The sequence below is a fragment of the Monopterus albus genome, unplaced genomic scaffold (assembly GCF_001952655.1).
Source record: "Monopterus albus unplaced genomic scaffold, M_albus_1.0 scaffold50.1, whole genome shotgun sequence".
In the NCBI taxonomy this organism is placed as follows: domain Eukaryota; kingdom Metazoa; phylum Chordata; class Actinopteri; order Synbranchiformes; family Synbranchidae; genus Monopterus; species Monopterus albus.
The window spans coordinates 3,864,237-3,875,427 of NW_018127930.1; the positions used below are offsets into that span (position 1 = coordinate 3,864,237).

At 40.6% G+C, this 11,191-nt stretch overlaps 1 protein-coding gene across 1 annotated transcript in view; it reads left to right on the top strand.

The window, feature by feature from the left end:
• The first annotated feature begins 6,176 nt into the window (after nucleotides 1-6,176).
• Nucleotides 6,177-11,191, top strand: part of LOC109960692 (protein phosphatase 1 regulatory subunit 3C-B-like) — a 10,580-nt gene continuing 5,565 nt past the window's right edge. The window contains exon 1 of the mRNA XM_020600963.1: nucleotides 6,177-6,709. The gene's annotated coding sequence lies outside the window, so the exon portion shown is untranslated. The remainder of the gene's footprint in view (nucleotides 6,710-11,191) is intronic.

Genomic DNA, 11,191 nt, shown 5'->3' on the forward strand with positions numbered 1-11,191 from the left:
TATATAAATTCCCCACTCGCCCCCCACTTTGGGGCGGTCTTGTATTCCTTCCTTCAAGCTCGGGTTCTCTACCAGAGGCCTGGGAGTATCCTGCGCAGTATCTTAGCTGTTCCTAGCACTGCACTCTTCTGGACAGAGATCTCAGATGTTGTTCCTGGGATTTGTTGGAGCCACTCTCCCAGTTTGGGGGTCACAGCCCCCAATGTTCCTATTACCACGGGGACCACTTGTGCCTTCACCTTCCACGTCATACTAGATGTGTGGCAAGATGGTGCCTGTGACCGGCTGTGCCACTGCTCCTCTCGTGCTTTCTCGTTTGGTTGTTGTTTTTCTTGTGTTTTATTTTATTTTATTTTATCAGCTCTGTCAGTTAATACTTGTGTCTCAGCTGTTTTGACTTATGATCGGGATACGTTATTCCGTATCAAGGAGCATATGGAGAACTGGAGTACTCTTGGAGCTAAGCACCCAGAGTTTTTTCCTCTGACTTTTGAGTGTTCTTCGCCTTCACCGGAGTACTTGTTGTTGACCAAGCCCTGCGGTAGAAGAAGAAGGCGGGGTTGCAGGGCTGGAGTTCAGGTTAGGCAGCAGAGGCGACGAGCTCGAGGACTTTTGCCGAACTGGAGTTTCTCGACTCGGGATGCCCATCTTTGGGCTACACGGGAGCGGGTTTTGCGTTCCATTATTGCCTGTCATATGGATGGAGAAGATGCCGTGTTGTCGACCTCAAGTGATTTAGTTGGCCGGCCTGCTCTGTCAGTTAGGATTGCTCTACTAAATGCCTGCTCTATAGCCAACAAGGCGTTCATCCTTAATGACTTTTTCATCAGAGAACATTTGGATTTCTTGTTTTTGACGGAGACCTGGCAGTGGGAGCAAGAGTACTCCCACCTAAAAGAACTCTGTCCTCAGGATTGTTCCGTATTTGGGACCCGGCTTCGCAGCGAGGGGGGTGGCGAGGGGGCGGCCTTGCACTCCTTTACCAGAGCCGTTTTTACTGTAGGCTATTGAACACAAATAATTTTAACTCGTTTGAGCTTCAAATGAGTAAGGTTAGACACATTGACTCATTTTATTGTATACTGATCTACCGACCTCTGGGCTCTACACGGTTGTTTATAGAGGAGTTTTCTGATTTTTTATCATCAATTATTAAATTTGAGAGTGTTTTAATTCTCGGGGCTTTTAATTTTCATATCGATGATCCTTCCTGTGGGGTGGCGGTAGACTTTTTAGCTCTTATAGAATCATTAAATTTTAATCGGCATTTTCTTAGTCTTACCCATAAAAAGGGCCATACCTGGGACTTTGTTTTTTCTGTTGGCCTGGATATTGATAACTTAAGTGCTGATGATATGCAAATGTGTGATCATTATTGTGTTCGATTCAATTTGTCTCGTAACATCATGTCCTCTGTCCGCAAAGTGCTGGCCCAAAAACGCTTGATAAATCAGGCTGCACTTGATGGGTTTTCTTTGTTATTTGGGCTTTTAATTTTCATATCGATGATCCTTCCTGTGGGGTGGCGGTAGACTTTTTAGCTCTTATAGAATCATTAAATTTTAATCGGCATTTTCTTAGTCTTACCCATAAAAAGGGCCATACCTGGGACTTTGTTTTTTCTGTTGGCCTGGATATTGATAACTTAAGTGCTGATGATATGCAAATGTGTGATCATTATTGTGTTCGATTCAATTTGTCTCGTAACATCATGTCCTCTGTCTGCAAAGTGCTGGCCCAAAAACGCTTGATAAATCAGGCTGCACTTGATGGGTTTTCTTTGTTATTTAACCCTAGTTCTTTTTCTAATTGTACTGACAGTGAAACATTTATGGACTGCTTCAATGGTCATTGTTTGGATATCCTAAATTATGTGGCACCAGTTAAACATTGTCCGGTTTCTTATAAAAGACTGTGCCCATGGATGAGTGAAGCTATTTGTAGGTATAAAAGAGATTGTCGTAAAGTAGAGCATCTGTGGAAAGCCAGTAAGTTAGAAGTTCACAGACTGCATTTTAAAAATATGATTATGGAGCTAAATGAAATGATAAAGCAGGCAAGATCAGCATATTTTTCTCATTTGGTTTCATTAAACAAGAAAAAACCTAAAGTTTTGTTTGATACAATTCATAATATCGTTTCACCTCTAGCTCCCCAAGTCCCTGTTCACACAGTAAAGGATTGTAATGTGTTTTTAAACTTTTTTATTGATAAAGCACAAGATATTAGGGCCAGTATTAATCCTAGCCTGGTAAGTTTAAATACCGAGACACCATGTGTAGGTCTCTGGTCATCTTTCACTCCAGTTACACTTCAGGAGGTGAATACACTAATGAGCAGGATTAATCCATCAACTAGCCCTGTTGACATCCTGCCTACATCTTTGCATCTAAGTAAGTCGGACTTGATTGGTCCTTGGATTGTGAAATTGTTAAGTCTCTCAATTGAGACAGGATCTGTTCCTAGTTATTTTAAACATGAACTTTTTAATCCTATTCTTAAAAAGCCGACTCTCGACCAATATCAAAGCTCCCTTTTATGTCAAAAATCTTGGAAAAAGCGGTAGCAGGACAGCTGATCGCTTTTATGGAACAGAATAAACGATATGACGAATTTCAGTCAGGGTTTCGTAAGATGCATTCTACTGAGACTGGTTTACTTAAAGTCTCAAATGACATAATGATGGCTGCAGACTCTGGCCGATATACAGTTCTGGTTTTATTAGATTTAACATCTGCCTTTGACACTGTGGATCATGAAATTTTGATAAATCGGCTACAGTCCGAGTTGGTGATTTCTGGGTCTGTCCTTAAGTGGTTCTCTTCCTATCTTAGTGATCGAACTTTTAATGTGGCTATTAATAATGTTATGTCAGAAGTGGCTGCTCTGTCCTGTGGAGTTCTACAGGGGTCAGTCTTGGGTCCTCTCTTGTTTTTATTATATATTTTTCCTCTGGGTCAGATTGTCTTCCATCAAGAACTGGCTCAATAATAATTATCTTCGCATAAACTCTGACAAGACTGAAACTCTTATTGTTGCACCTGTTAACAAGTTCGCAGTAATTAAACAACACCTTGGTTTGCTGGGCTCCCCCATCCAGTTGAGCCCAAGAAACCTTTGTGTTGTGTTGGACCAGGCTATGTCTTTTGATTTTCATATAAGACAATTAGTCAGGAACTGCTTTTATTATTTGAGAAATATTTCTAAATTAAGAAAAATTTAATCAAAGGCGGATCTTGAAATGATTGTTCATGTTTTTATTTCTTCGCATATTGATTATTGTAACTCTCTTTTTACTTGTTGTAATAAGTCTACTTTAAACCAACTTCAGATTGTCCAGAATGCTGCTGTGAGGCTTCTCACAGGAACCTCAGCTCATATCACTCCTGTTCTGTACTCACTTCACTGGCTACCAGTCAAGGTCAGAGTTGATTTTAAAATGTTAGTGCTGACATTTAGAGCACTACATGGGCACTTCCCCCAGTATATTACTGATTTGTTGGTTCCATATTCCCCCAAACACACCCTTCGTTCCTCAAATCAGCCCCTTTTGTTGGTCCCAAAAACTCGCTTTAAATCTCTGGGGGACCTGTCTTTTAAGGCGGTTGCTCCAAGATTGTGGAATGCTCTGCCCTTGTCTTTACGTATGGCCGAATCTGTTGAGGGTGAAGACACATTTATTTAGACAATTTTTTAATTGACTGGGTTTACAGATTATTATGAAGTGTTTTTATTCTGTTATTTGAATTGCTTTTAGGTTTTATGTATATTATTTGTGTTTATTATTATTACTATTCTCTGATGTTGTAAAGCACTTTGTGATTCTGTCTGTGAAAAGTGCTATATAAATAAAGATCTTACTTGCATCTTTTCTAGCTCTTCTTTCAGCCCTTGGTGTTTCTTGAGCTTCTCGTATTTCTTCTTCCTGATGTTGCTATCACTTAGGATTGCTACATCTATCACTATGGCCTTCTTCTTCTGTTTGTCCACCACTACCTGATGAGAAGTGGGCTACTAGAACAAGACATTCATGGGAAAGAAAGGAGAACAGGGAACTATTGGAATGCTACTATACAAGTAACCCCAGCGAGCGGGGTTACATACGGAGGATATGGATACTTTGAAACCCAACATCTAGACTAACATCAAAACAACTAGTAGCCCAGTGCTCTAACATTCGCAAGAAGCACCTGCTATCACAACTAGAGATTGACGAGGTACAACACAAATGTTCCAGCAAGGGGGAGCCAGGACGACAGGTCGGGGGGGAAATATCATCATCATCACCCCCACAACAGCGGGGTGCAAGATGCTAGCAGGCAGGGCATACATGGAACGCCATAACCAAGTGGCTGGCATAGTGTACAGAAACATCTGTGCCAAGTACAGGCTAGAAGTTCCAAAGTCAAAATGGGATACACCTCCAAAGGTGGTTGAGAATGACCAAGTTAAGATCCTGGGGGACTTCCAGATACAAACTGACAAACTAGTAATGGCCAACCAACCGGACATAGTAGTGGTTGACAAACAGAGGAAGAAGGCCGTAGTGATAGATGTAGCAATCCCAAGCGATAGCAACATCAGGAAGAAGGAACATGAGAAGCTTGAGAAATACCAAGGGCTGAAAGAAGAGCTAGAAAAGATGTGGAAGGTGAAGGCACAAGTGGTCCCCGTGGTAATAGGAACATTGGGGGCTGTGACCCCCAAACTGGGAGAGTGGCTCCAACAGATCCCATGAACAACATCTGAGATCTCTGTCCAGAAGAGTGCAGTCCTAGGAACAGCTAAGATACTGCCCCCCAAAGTGGGGGGCGAGTGAATGTAACTGATAGCTCGAAAATGCATACAATAAACTAAACAATGAGAATTGTTTTAGCAGTGTAAAGAACATAAGCAAAACACAGTAGAGTACTGTATATGCTACCCAGTAATCCTAGTTCTCTTTTTATTCCTCTATCTCTATAAGCTATTGTTATGTCTCCTATAGTGATACTCATATATGTTTTACATCAGGGATTTTAGTCCATCTCTAAAAAGGCAGCCCTGTAAGTGCAGTGAAAAACAACAAATCTAGAGGGTTGGTAACTGCACACATCCAGCATATATCTACCGGTACACATTTAGACTCCATTCAAACCACTTTCAACCTTTCATATTTTACCCAGCATATGATGCTGCATAAAAGTAAGAATCATAAAGTACTGTACAAGCAGCTGACAGTCATGATAAAATAAACATTCAGCGACACAATAATAAAACCACACAAGGTTAATGGTGGCAATACACAATTTTTAATGACATTATGCTGCAAGTAATAAACAACAATGACATACAGAAAATCTGTGGACTTTTTTCCTTCAAGCCTTCCAGGTTGGTTCCATAAATCTCTCTTTGGCACACCCATATCATTGTGGATGTTCTGACACCTGCAAGCAATTCTGCTGTTGCATAAGCAACTTTGTACATTCATTTCAAGGCTAGAAGGCTAAAGTGGGCTAAACTGTTGTCATCAAGCTTTACAGGTAGTTCATCATATACAATTTACCACAGAGCTGACAAATTGAAACAAATAAGTCATGAAGACATTGGTTACATTGCAGTGAATTTACTGTATGTGAGCTCACTAGCCTGTGCCACTGCCTGCAGCTCACTGAATAATGTTCAGAGTGAAACACTGGGTGGTAGAAGATTTATAATGAATTGCTTATAACATTTCGCCCGATTGCCAGCTGGGATTGGCTCCAGCAACCCCCCCGTGACCCCGTTCAGGGACTAAGCGGTAGAAAATGAATGAATGAATGAATGCTTATAACATGCGTTTATATTTAATGTATCAATAACCCTGCATGTGTGCATTAAAAATTCAATACAATTATTATATTTATAAATCTTATAAGACAAGTTTCTGTCTTACTTTCAGAGTCAGAATCATAATCATCTTTAATTGCCAAGTATGTATCCAGTAGAGAGGTTCTCATTGTGTTCTAAGGCAACAGGAATTAGAATGTAAGAATAAAAATAAAAACATGGTTATATTTACATGTAGTAATCTGATTATTCATGGAATCAGAATATTGTTTTCTTTTATTTACCAGAGCGTATTTTGTCTTTATGGTGATGCATTCAGGTATTTGTTCTCATCACATGATAAATCATTAGGTCATTTCATAGTTTATTATAAATGAGTTAAAATGTGCAGTTGCACAGTGTTATAGCCATTTTATATGGGTGTTGAGGAATTTATTGTTGGTATCTCATGTTCTATTAATTCATAATGTTTTGAGTGTACCACAAAAGAAGACAATCGGAAAAAAAGGAGAAGAAGAAGGGAGAAGACGCGCGAAGCGGGCGAAAGAGAACGAGACAAGGTACGGCAATGGCCGCGGAGGGCGTGTGTCTGTGAAGTGTTCAGGGCGAAGGGAAAGTGCTCAGACTCGATCCTGGGCGGACCTGGACAATTGTTCCTGCTCCGACGGACCGCAGAAGAGTTCGGGAGGGACCGACGCTGCGAGGGAGTGAGTGAAACTGTGTTGTCAGAAGACGAGGCTGAGAGGGTTGAGCTGAGCTAACGCTAGAGCTAGCGCTGTGGCGTATGTGTGGATTGCTCCACCGAGAGCCATAGGGAAGCTGACGGTGTTGCTGCCGGAGACTCAACACTCACCTGCGTGGGACGACGACAGGGCCGTGGACGGTCTGTGTTCTTGGGCTGGTAAGGAGGAGTTTCATCACACTGGTAGGATTATTGCATTGGATCTGAATGAACACGAGCTCCAACGCGCGCCAACACATGCTAGCATAAAACTCTAAGGGTGCACCCAGGTTGACTGTGGGGTTGAAATATTATTTGTTGTTCGAACTGCATAAAACTGTGACCTGTGTTTTGTTTCTTTTAGTTAATACACAAAGTTAAACTGCATTGGGTGTGTGTTTTTCATTTATATACTGTGAAACTGGAAAAATTATCCGTAAATTACAGGTACCGGATGTACATATTCTGGTTATTTAATTTAATGTCATTTCTGGAGTCTCTCTAATTGGTGAGAACCATACTGAACCCTAGACAAAGTTGTTATACATTGGAATGTCCCTTTGCCAATTTGTGTTATTTGAGCTTGAAGGGGTATATACTAACTAGTCACTTCCTTGCTACAACGAGCCGGGTGGCAAAAGGGTTACATACAGTTTATTGCACTGGGGTGATTGCTGGGTCCAGTCATCCAGTCATCCAGTCATGGATTAAGTGTTCATCAGAGTGATGGCCTGGGGGAAGAAACTGTCTTTGTGTCTGGTTGTTTAGGTGTACAGTGACCTGTAGCGCTGTCCAGCTTTATGCAGACTTGTCACTGTGTTGGATGAAACTGATGACTATTGTGTTGTCTGCAAACTTCAGGGTCTTTACAGAGGGGGTCCTCTGAGGTGCAGTCCTTGGTGTAGAGGCAAAAGAGCAGTGGGGAGAGCACATATCCCTGGGGGACGCCTTTACTGATTGTCTGGGTGCTGGATGTGGTACGCTAGAGCTAGCGCTGTGGCGTATGTGTGGATTGCTCATTATTATCCACTGACAGGTGGGGGCAGGCACATTGAGCTGGATCATTTTAGAGCAGAGGATGTTTGGGGTGAAGTCCATGAAGAGGATCCATGCATAGGTTCCTGGGGAGTCCAGGTGTTGCAGGATGTAGTTCAATGCCATGTTGACTGCATCATCCACTGATCTGTTTGCCCAGAAGGAAAACTGCAGGGGGTCTACAATGTCCTTTAGGTGGGCCAACAGCAGTGCCTCAAAGGACTTCATAAGTACAGATGTTAGGGTGACAAGTCTGCAGTCGTTCAGTCTAATGATGGAGGGCTTCTTGGGAACCGGGATAACTTTGGAGCATTTGAAGCAGGAGGGGACTTCACACAGCTTTCATAAGCTCATGTGCAGGGACTCAGCTAAATTGCCTCCATTCAAATCGAGCAACAATTTTTGCATAATCTAATTGTTTAACATCTTTCAAAACATGCAAATAAGGGTCTAATTTGTTTTGTCACAAGTGTAAACAGCTAACCACAGACAACTCCCTGTTGTATTAGAACCAACAGCTCCGCTTACTAACTTGCTCTCCTAATGTGTTATAGAGACATTAGTGGCAATTAGTGACAGGAAATGTATTTATGAGGGGGAGAGAGGGTACTGTACTTTGCACTGCTGTGAAATTACAAAGATAAAGCTGATCCCACTTGTCAACAAACAACATGACTACATTTCTTATTCAAATCTATTTGAGTCCAAAGTAATGACACGTGATAGAAGAAGAAGTCTAGACAGAGAAACAGGCCAATGTATGGAGACAGACACGCAGTGATGCATGGCGCATGACTCTATATGAGCTCATTGAACATCTGCAAGTGGCAATAAGTAATTTATAACGGAAAATGGTGAAAAATAACATAAAGATGAGATTGTACTATTACATGTACTGCAAGTAAGGTGAACCTTTGAGCATAACTTAATGGACACTGGAATAAATCTACTGGAAATATTCACATTATGAACACTGTCTCTGTGGATTTATATATTGTGGCTGAGATGATTAGGTATTGATAAACCTTTATAACAATAATAGGGATTATTTCTATGTAAAACATTACAACATTTAATTTATACAGTATTACTTGTTAAGTAGTCAGATTGTCATGTGGAAAAAAGCATGTCCATCTAACAGTGACTGTATCAGCCTTTCACACATACTGCATAAGTAATGTGACTCTAGAGGAATTATAGGCTAATATGGTGAGAGGCTATAATGTGAATATATATTATTTAAACAGATAAAAGATAATGTTGAGAACATTTAATTAAGTCAGCATTTATTGAGTTTCTTGGTGGCAAGCAGCTCTTGGTGGCAATATTTACTGGAGGGGACTTATGTTAGCTTTTTCAATTTTACTGAGCATTAATGCAATGTCAATATGTACAGTAGGCCTATTGCTCCAAATTATAAATATACTTTTTTCTTGTACCTGCACCTTTTCCCTTATTATTCATCTTGATTTCTACCCTCAGGGATGGCACAAGACAGACAGACAGCAAATAAACTCAGACTGAGGCTAGGGGTACCAACTCCTGTGGAAGATATGTGTAAAGTCTTATTCATTGATTTATTATCAGTAGTGAAAGTCTGCATAAAGAACACACCATACCAGCTTCCACAAGTAATATTACACTATATGGCCTTCATGACTCTGAATTTGCTGTACTTTAAGCATATAAGGCTCAAGAGACTTTGTACATAAAGCATATGTAGTTTCTTTCTTTCTTTCCTTTTCGTCACTTTAACCTGTTGGTTCTAATCTTATAAATTGTGATTTGTACAAATAATGACAATAAAGGGTGCAGTAAAGTCATAGGTTCACAAAGTGGAAAAAAATATGATTGTTAAATGTGTTCCTCAAACAAAGCCAACGAATTGTATGAAAATGTACATATCAACAACTAACATGATTTCCAAGAAACTAATCTCCTTACATCACAGAATTTGATTTGTCTGAGCTTGTTATGAATCAGCCAGTTACTGCAACCAGCCTTGGCCAGTGTCTAAAAGTCTTTTATGTTCCTGCCAGGTACCTACTGAACCCTATCTAATATTAAAACACTGGAATTTTATAATAGCTGCTTGAGGCATCTTGGCTTTGCCTGAACCTGTTTTCAGCTGTTTGGATATTTTTCATTTTGTTACAGTGACAACAGCAATGCACTACTGGAAAACCAGCTTATCTTGAAATTTTCCATACATTTTTGTGGTTAACACAGCATATTAAAATACAGTATATAACAAGGCCCGTTTCAAGAGGGTATGCATTGTGCAGTCGTTGTAATAGCTTTATTTAATAATACCACACTTTAAAAAAAAAAAAAAAAAGCCATTTTAAGATGTTCCTAAAAAATTCAACCCTCTTAAATGTGATGCATGGTTGTTTAAGTGATGTCTTCTCAAAAAAGGTCATACAGTTTGAACTTACTGTGATAAAGTTTTTTTTGCTTTCCTCAGATGAGAGTTGATACCACTCTCATGTCTGTCCATTAAATATGATGCTACCACCAACAATCCATTAGCTTAGCACAACAGTGGAAACAGAAGGAAGCAGCTAGCTTGACTCGGCAAACAAAATCTGCCCAGAGTACATCATGTAACATCACACCGTTGTTTTTACTCAACAGGTTTTCCCCAAATGCAGGTGTGAAAAACTTGTTGCATCATTCCCAAAAAGACTCATGGCTGTATTAGCTCAAAAGGGTGCTTCTACTAAATACTGAGCAAAGGGTCTGAATACTTATGACCATGTGATATTTCAGTTTTTCCTTTTTAATAAAATGTCAAAAATTCTGTGTTTTTCTGTCAATATGGGGTGCTGTGTGTACATTAATGAGGAAAAAAATGAACTTGAATGATTTTAGCATATGGCTGCAATATAACAAAGAGTGAAAAATTTAAGGGGGTCTGAATACTTTCCGTACCCACTGTAGGTCACCGGCACTTGATGCTCAGTGTGACAGTTTTGTTTTTATTGCAGTGCATTTTGATTCCTGAGGCTGCTCTACCACTGTTTGAAGGGGCAGTGGCTCAGTCTCAGTTGCCTCTTTCATTTGCATGCGGTCGCTGCGTAATTCCTTACACAACTGCAGAAGGAAGTCACACCTAACAATTTTTGCTTTTGTGCAGCGCCGGTAAAGAATACATACATTGACTCCAGCCAGGTCCAACATGTTATAGAAGATGACGACTGGCCATCTGCGCGTGGTGGGTCTTGTGGAGTATTGTCTGATCATTTTGTCCAGGACATCCACTCCCACCTTGGTCTTGTTATAATAGTGCACTGTGTCTGGCTTTATCTTCTGGCTGTCACTTTCCACGTTCACTGTCTGGTGCATTGTGCTGAGGATGCACACATTTTTGTGCACCTTGCCCTGGTCACTCTTCATCACTTTGATGTCATGCAGTAGTATTTTCTGATGCACAGAAGATGGCAGTGCCTACCAGGCTGGTGTTCCTTACTAGGAGTTTATGAACAAAGGGGAGTGATGTATAAAAGTTGTCTGTAGTTACGGTTCTCCCCTTGCCTAGGTAATTGGAAAGTGTGTGTGTGTGTGTGTGTGTGTGTGTGTGTGTGTGTGTGTGTGTGTGTGTGTGTGAGTGGGGGGGCGCGTGAG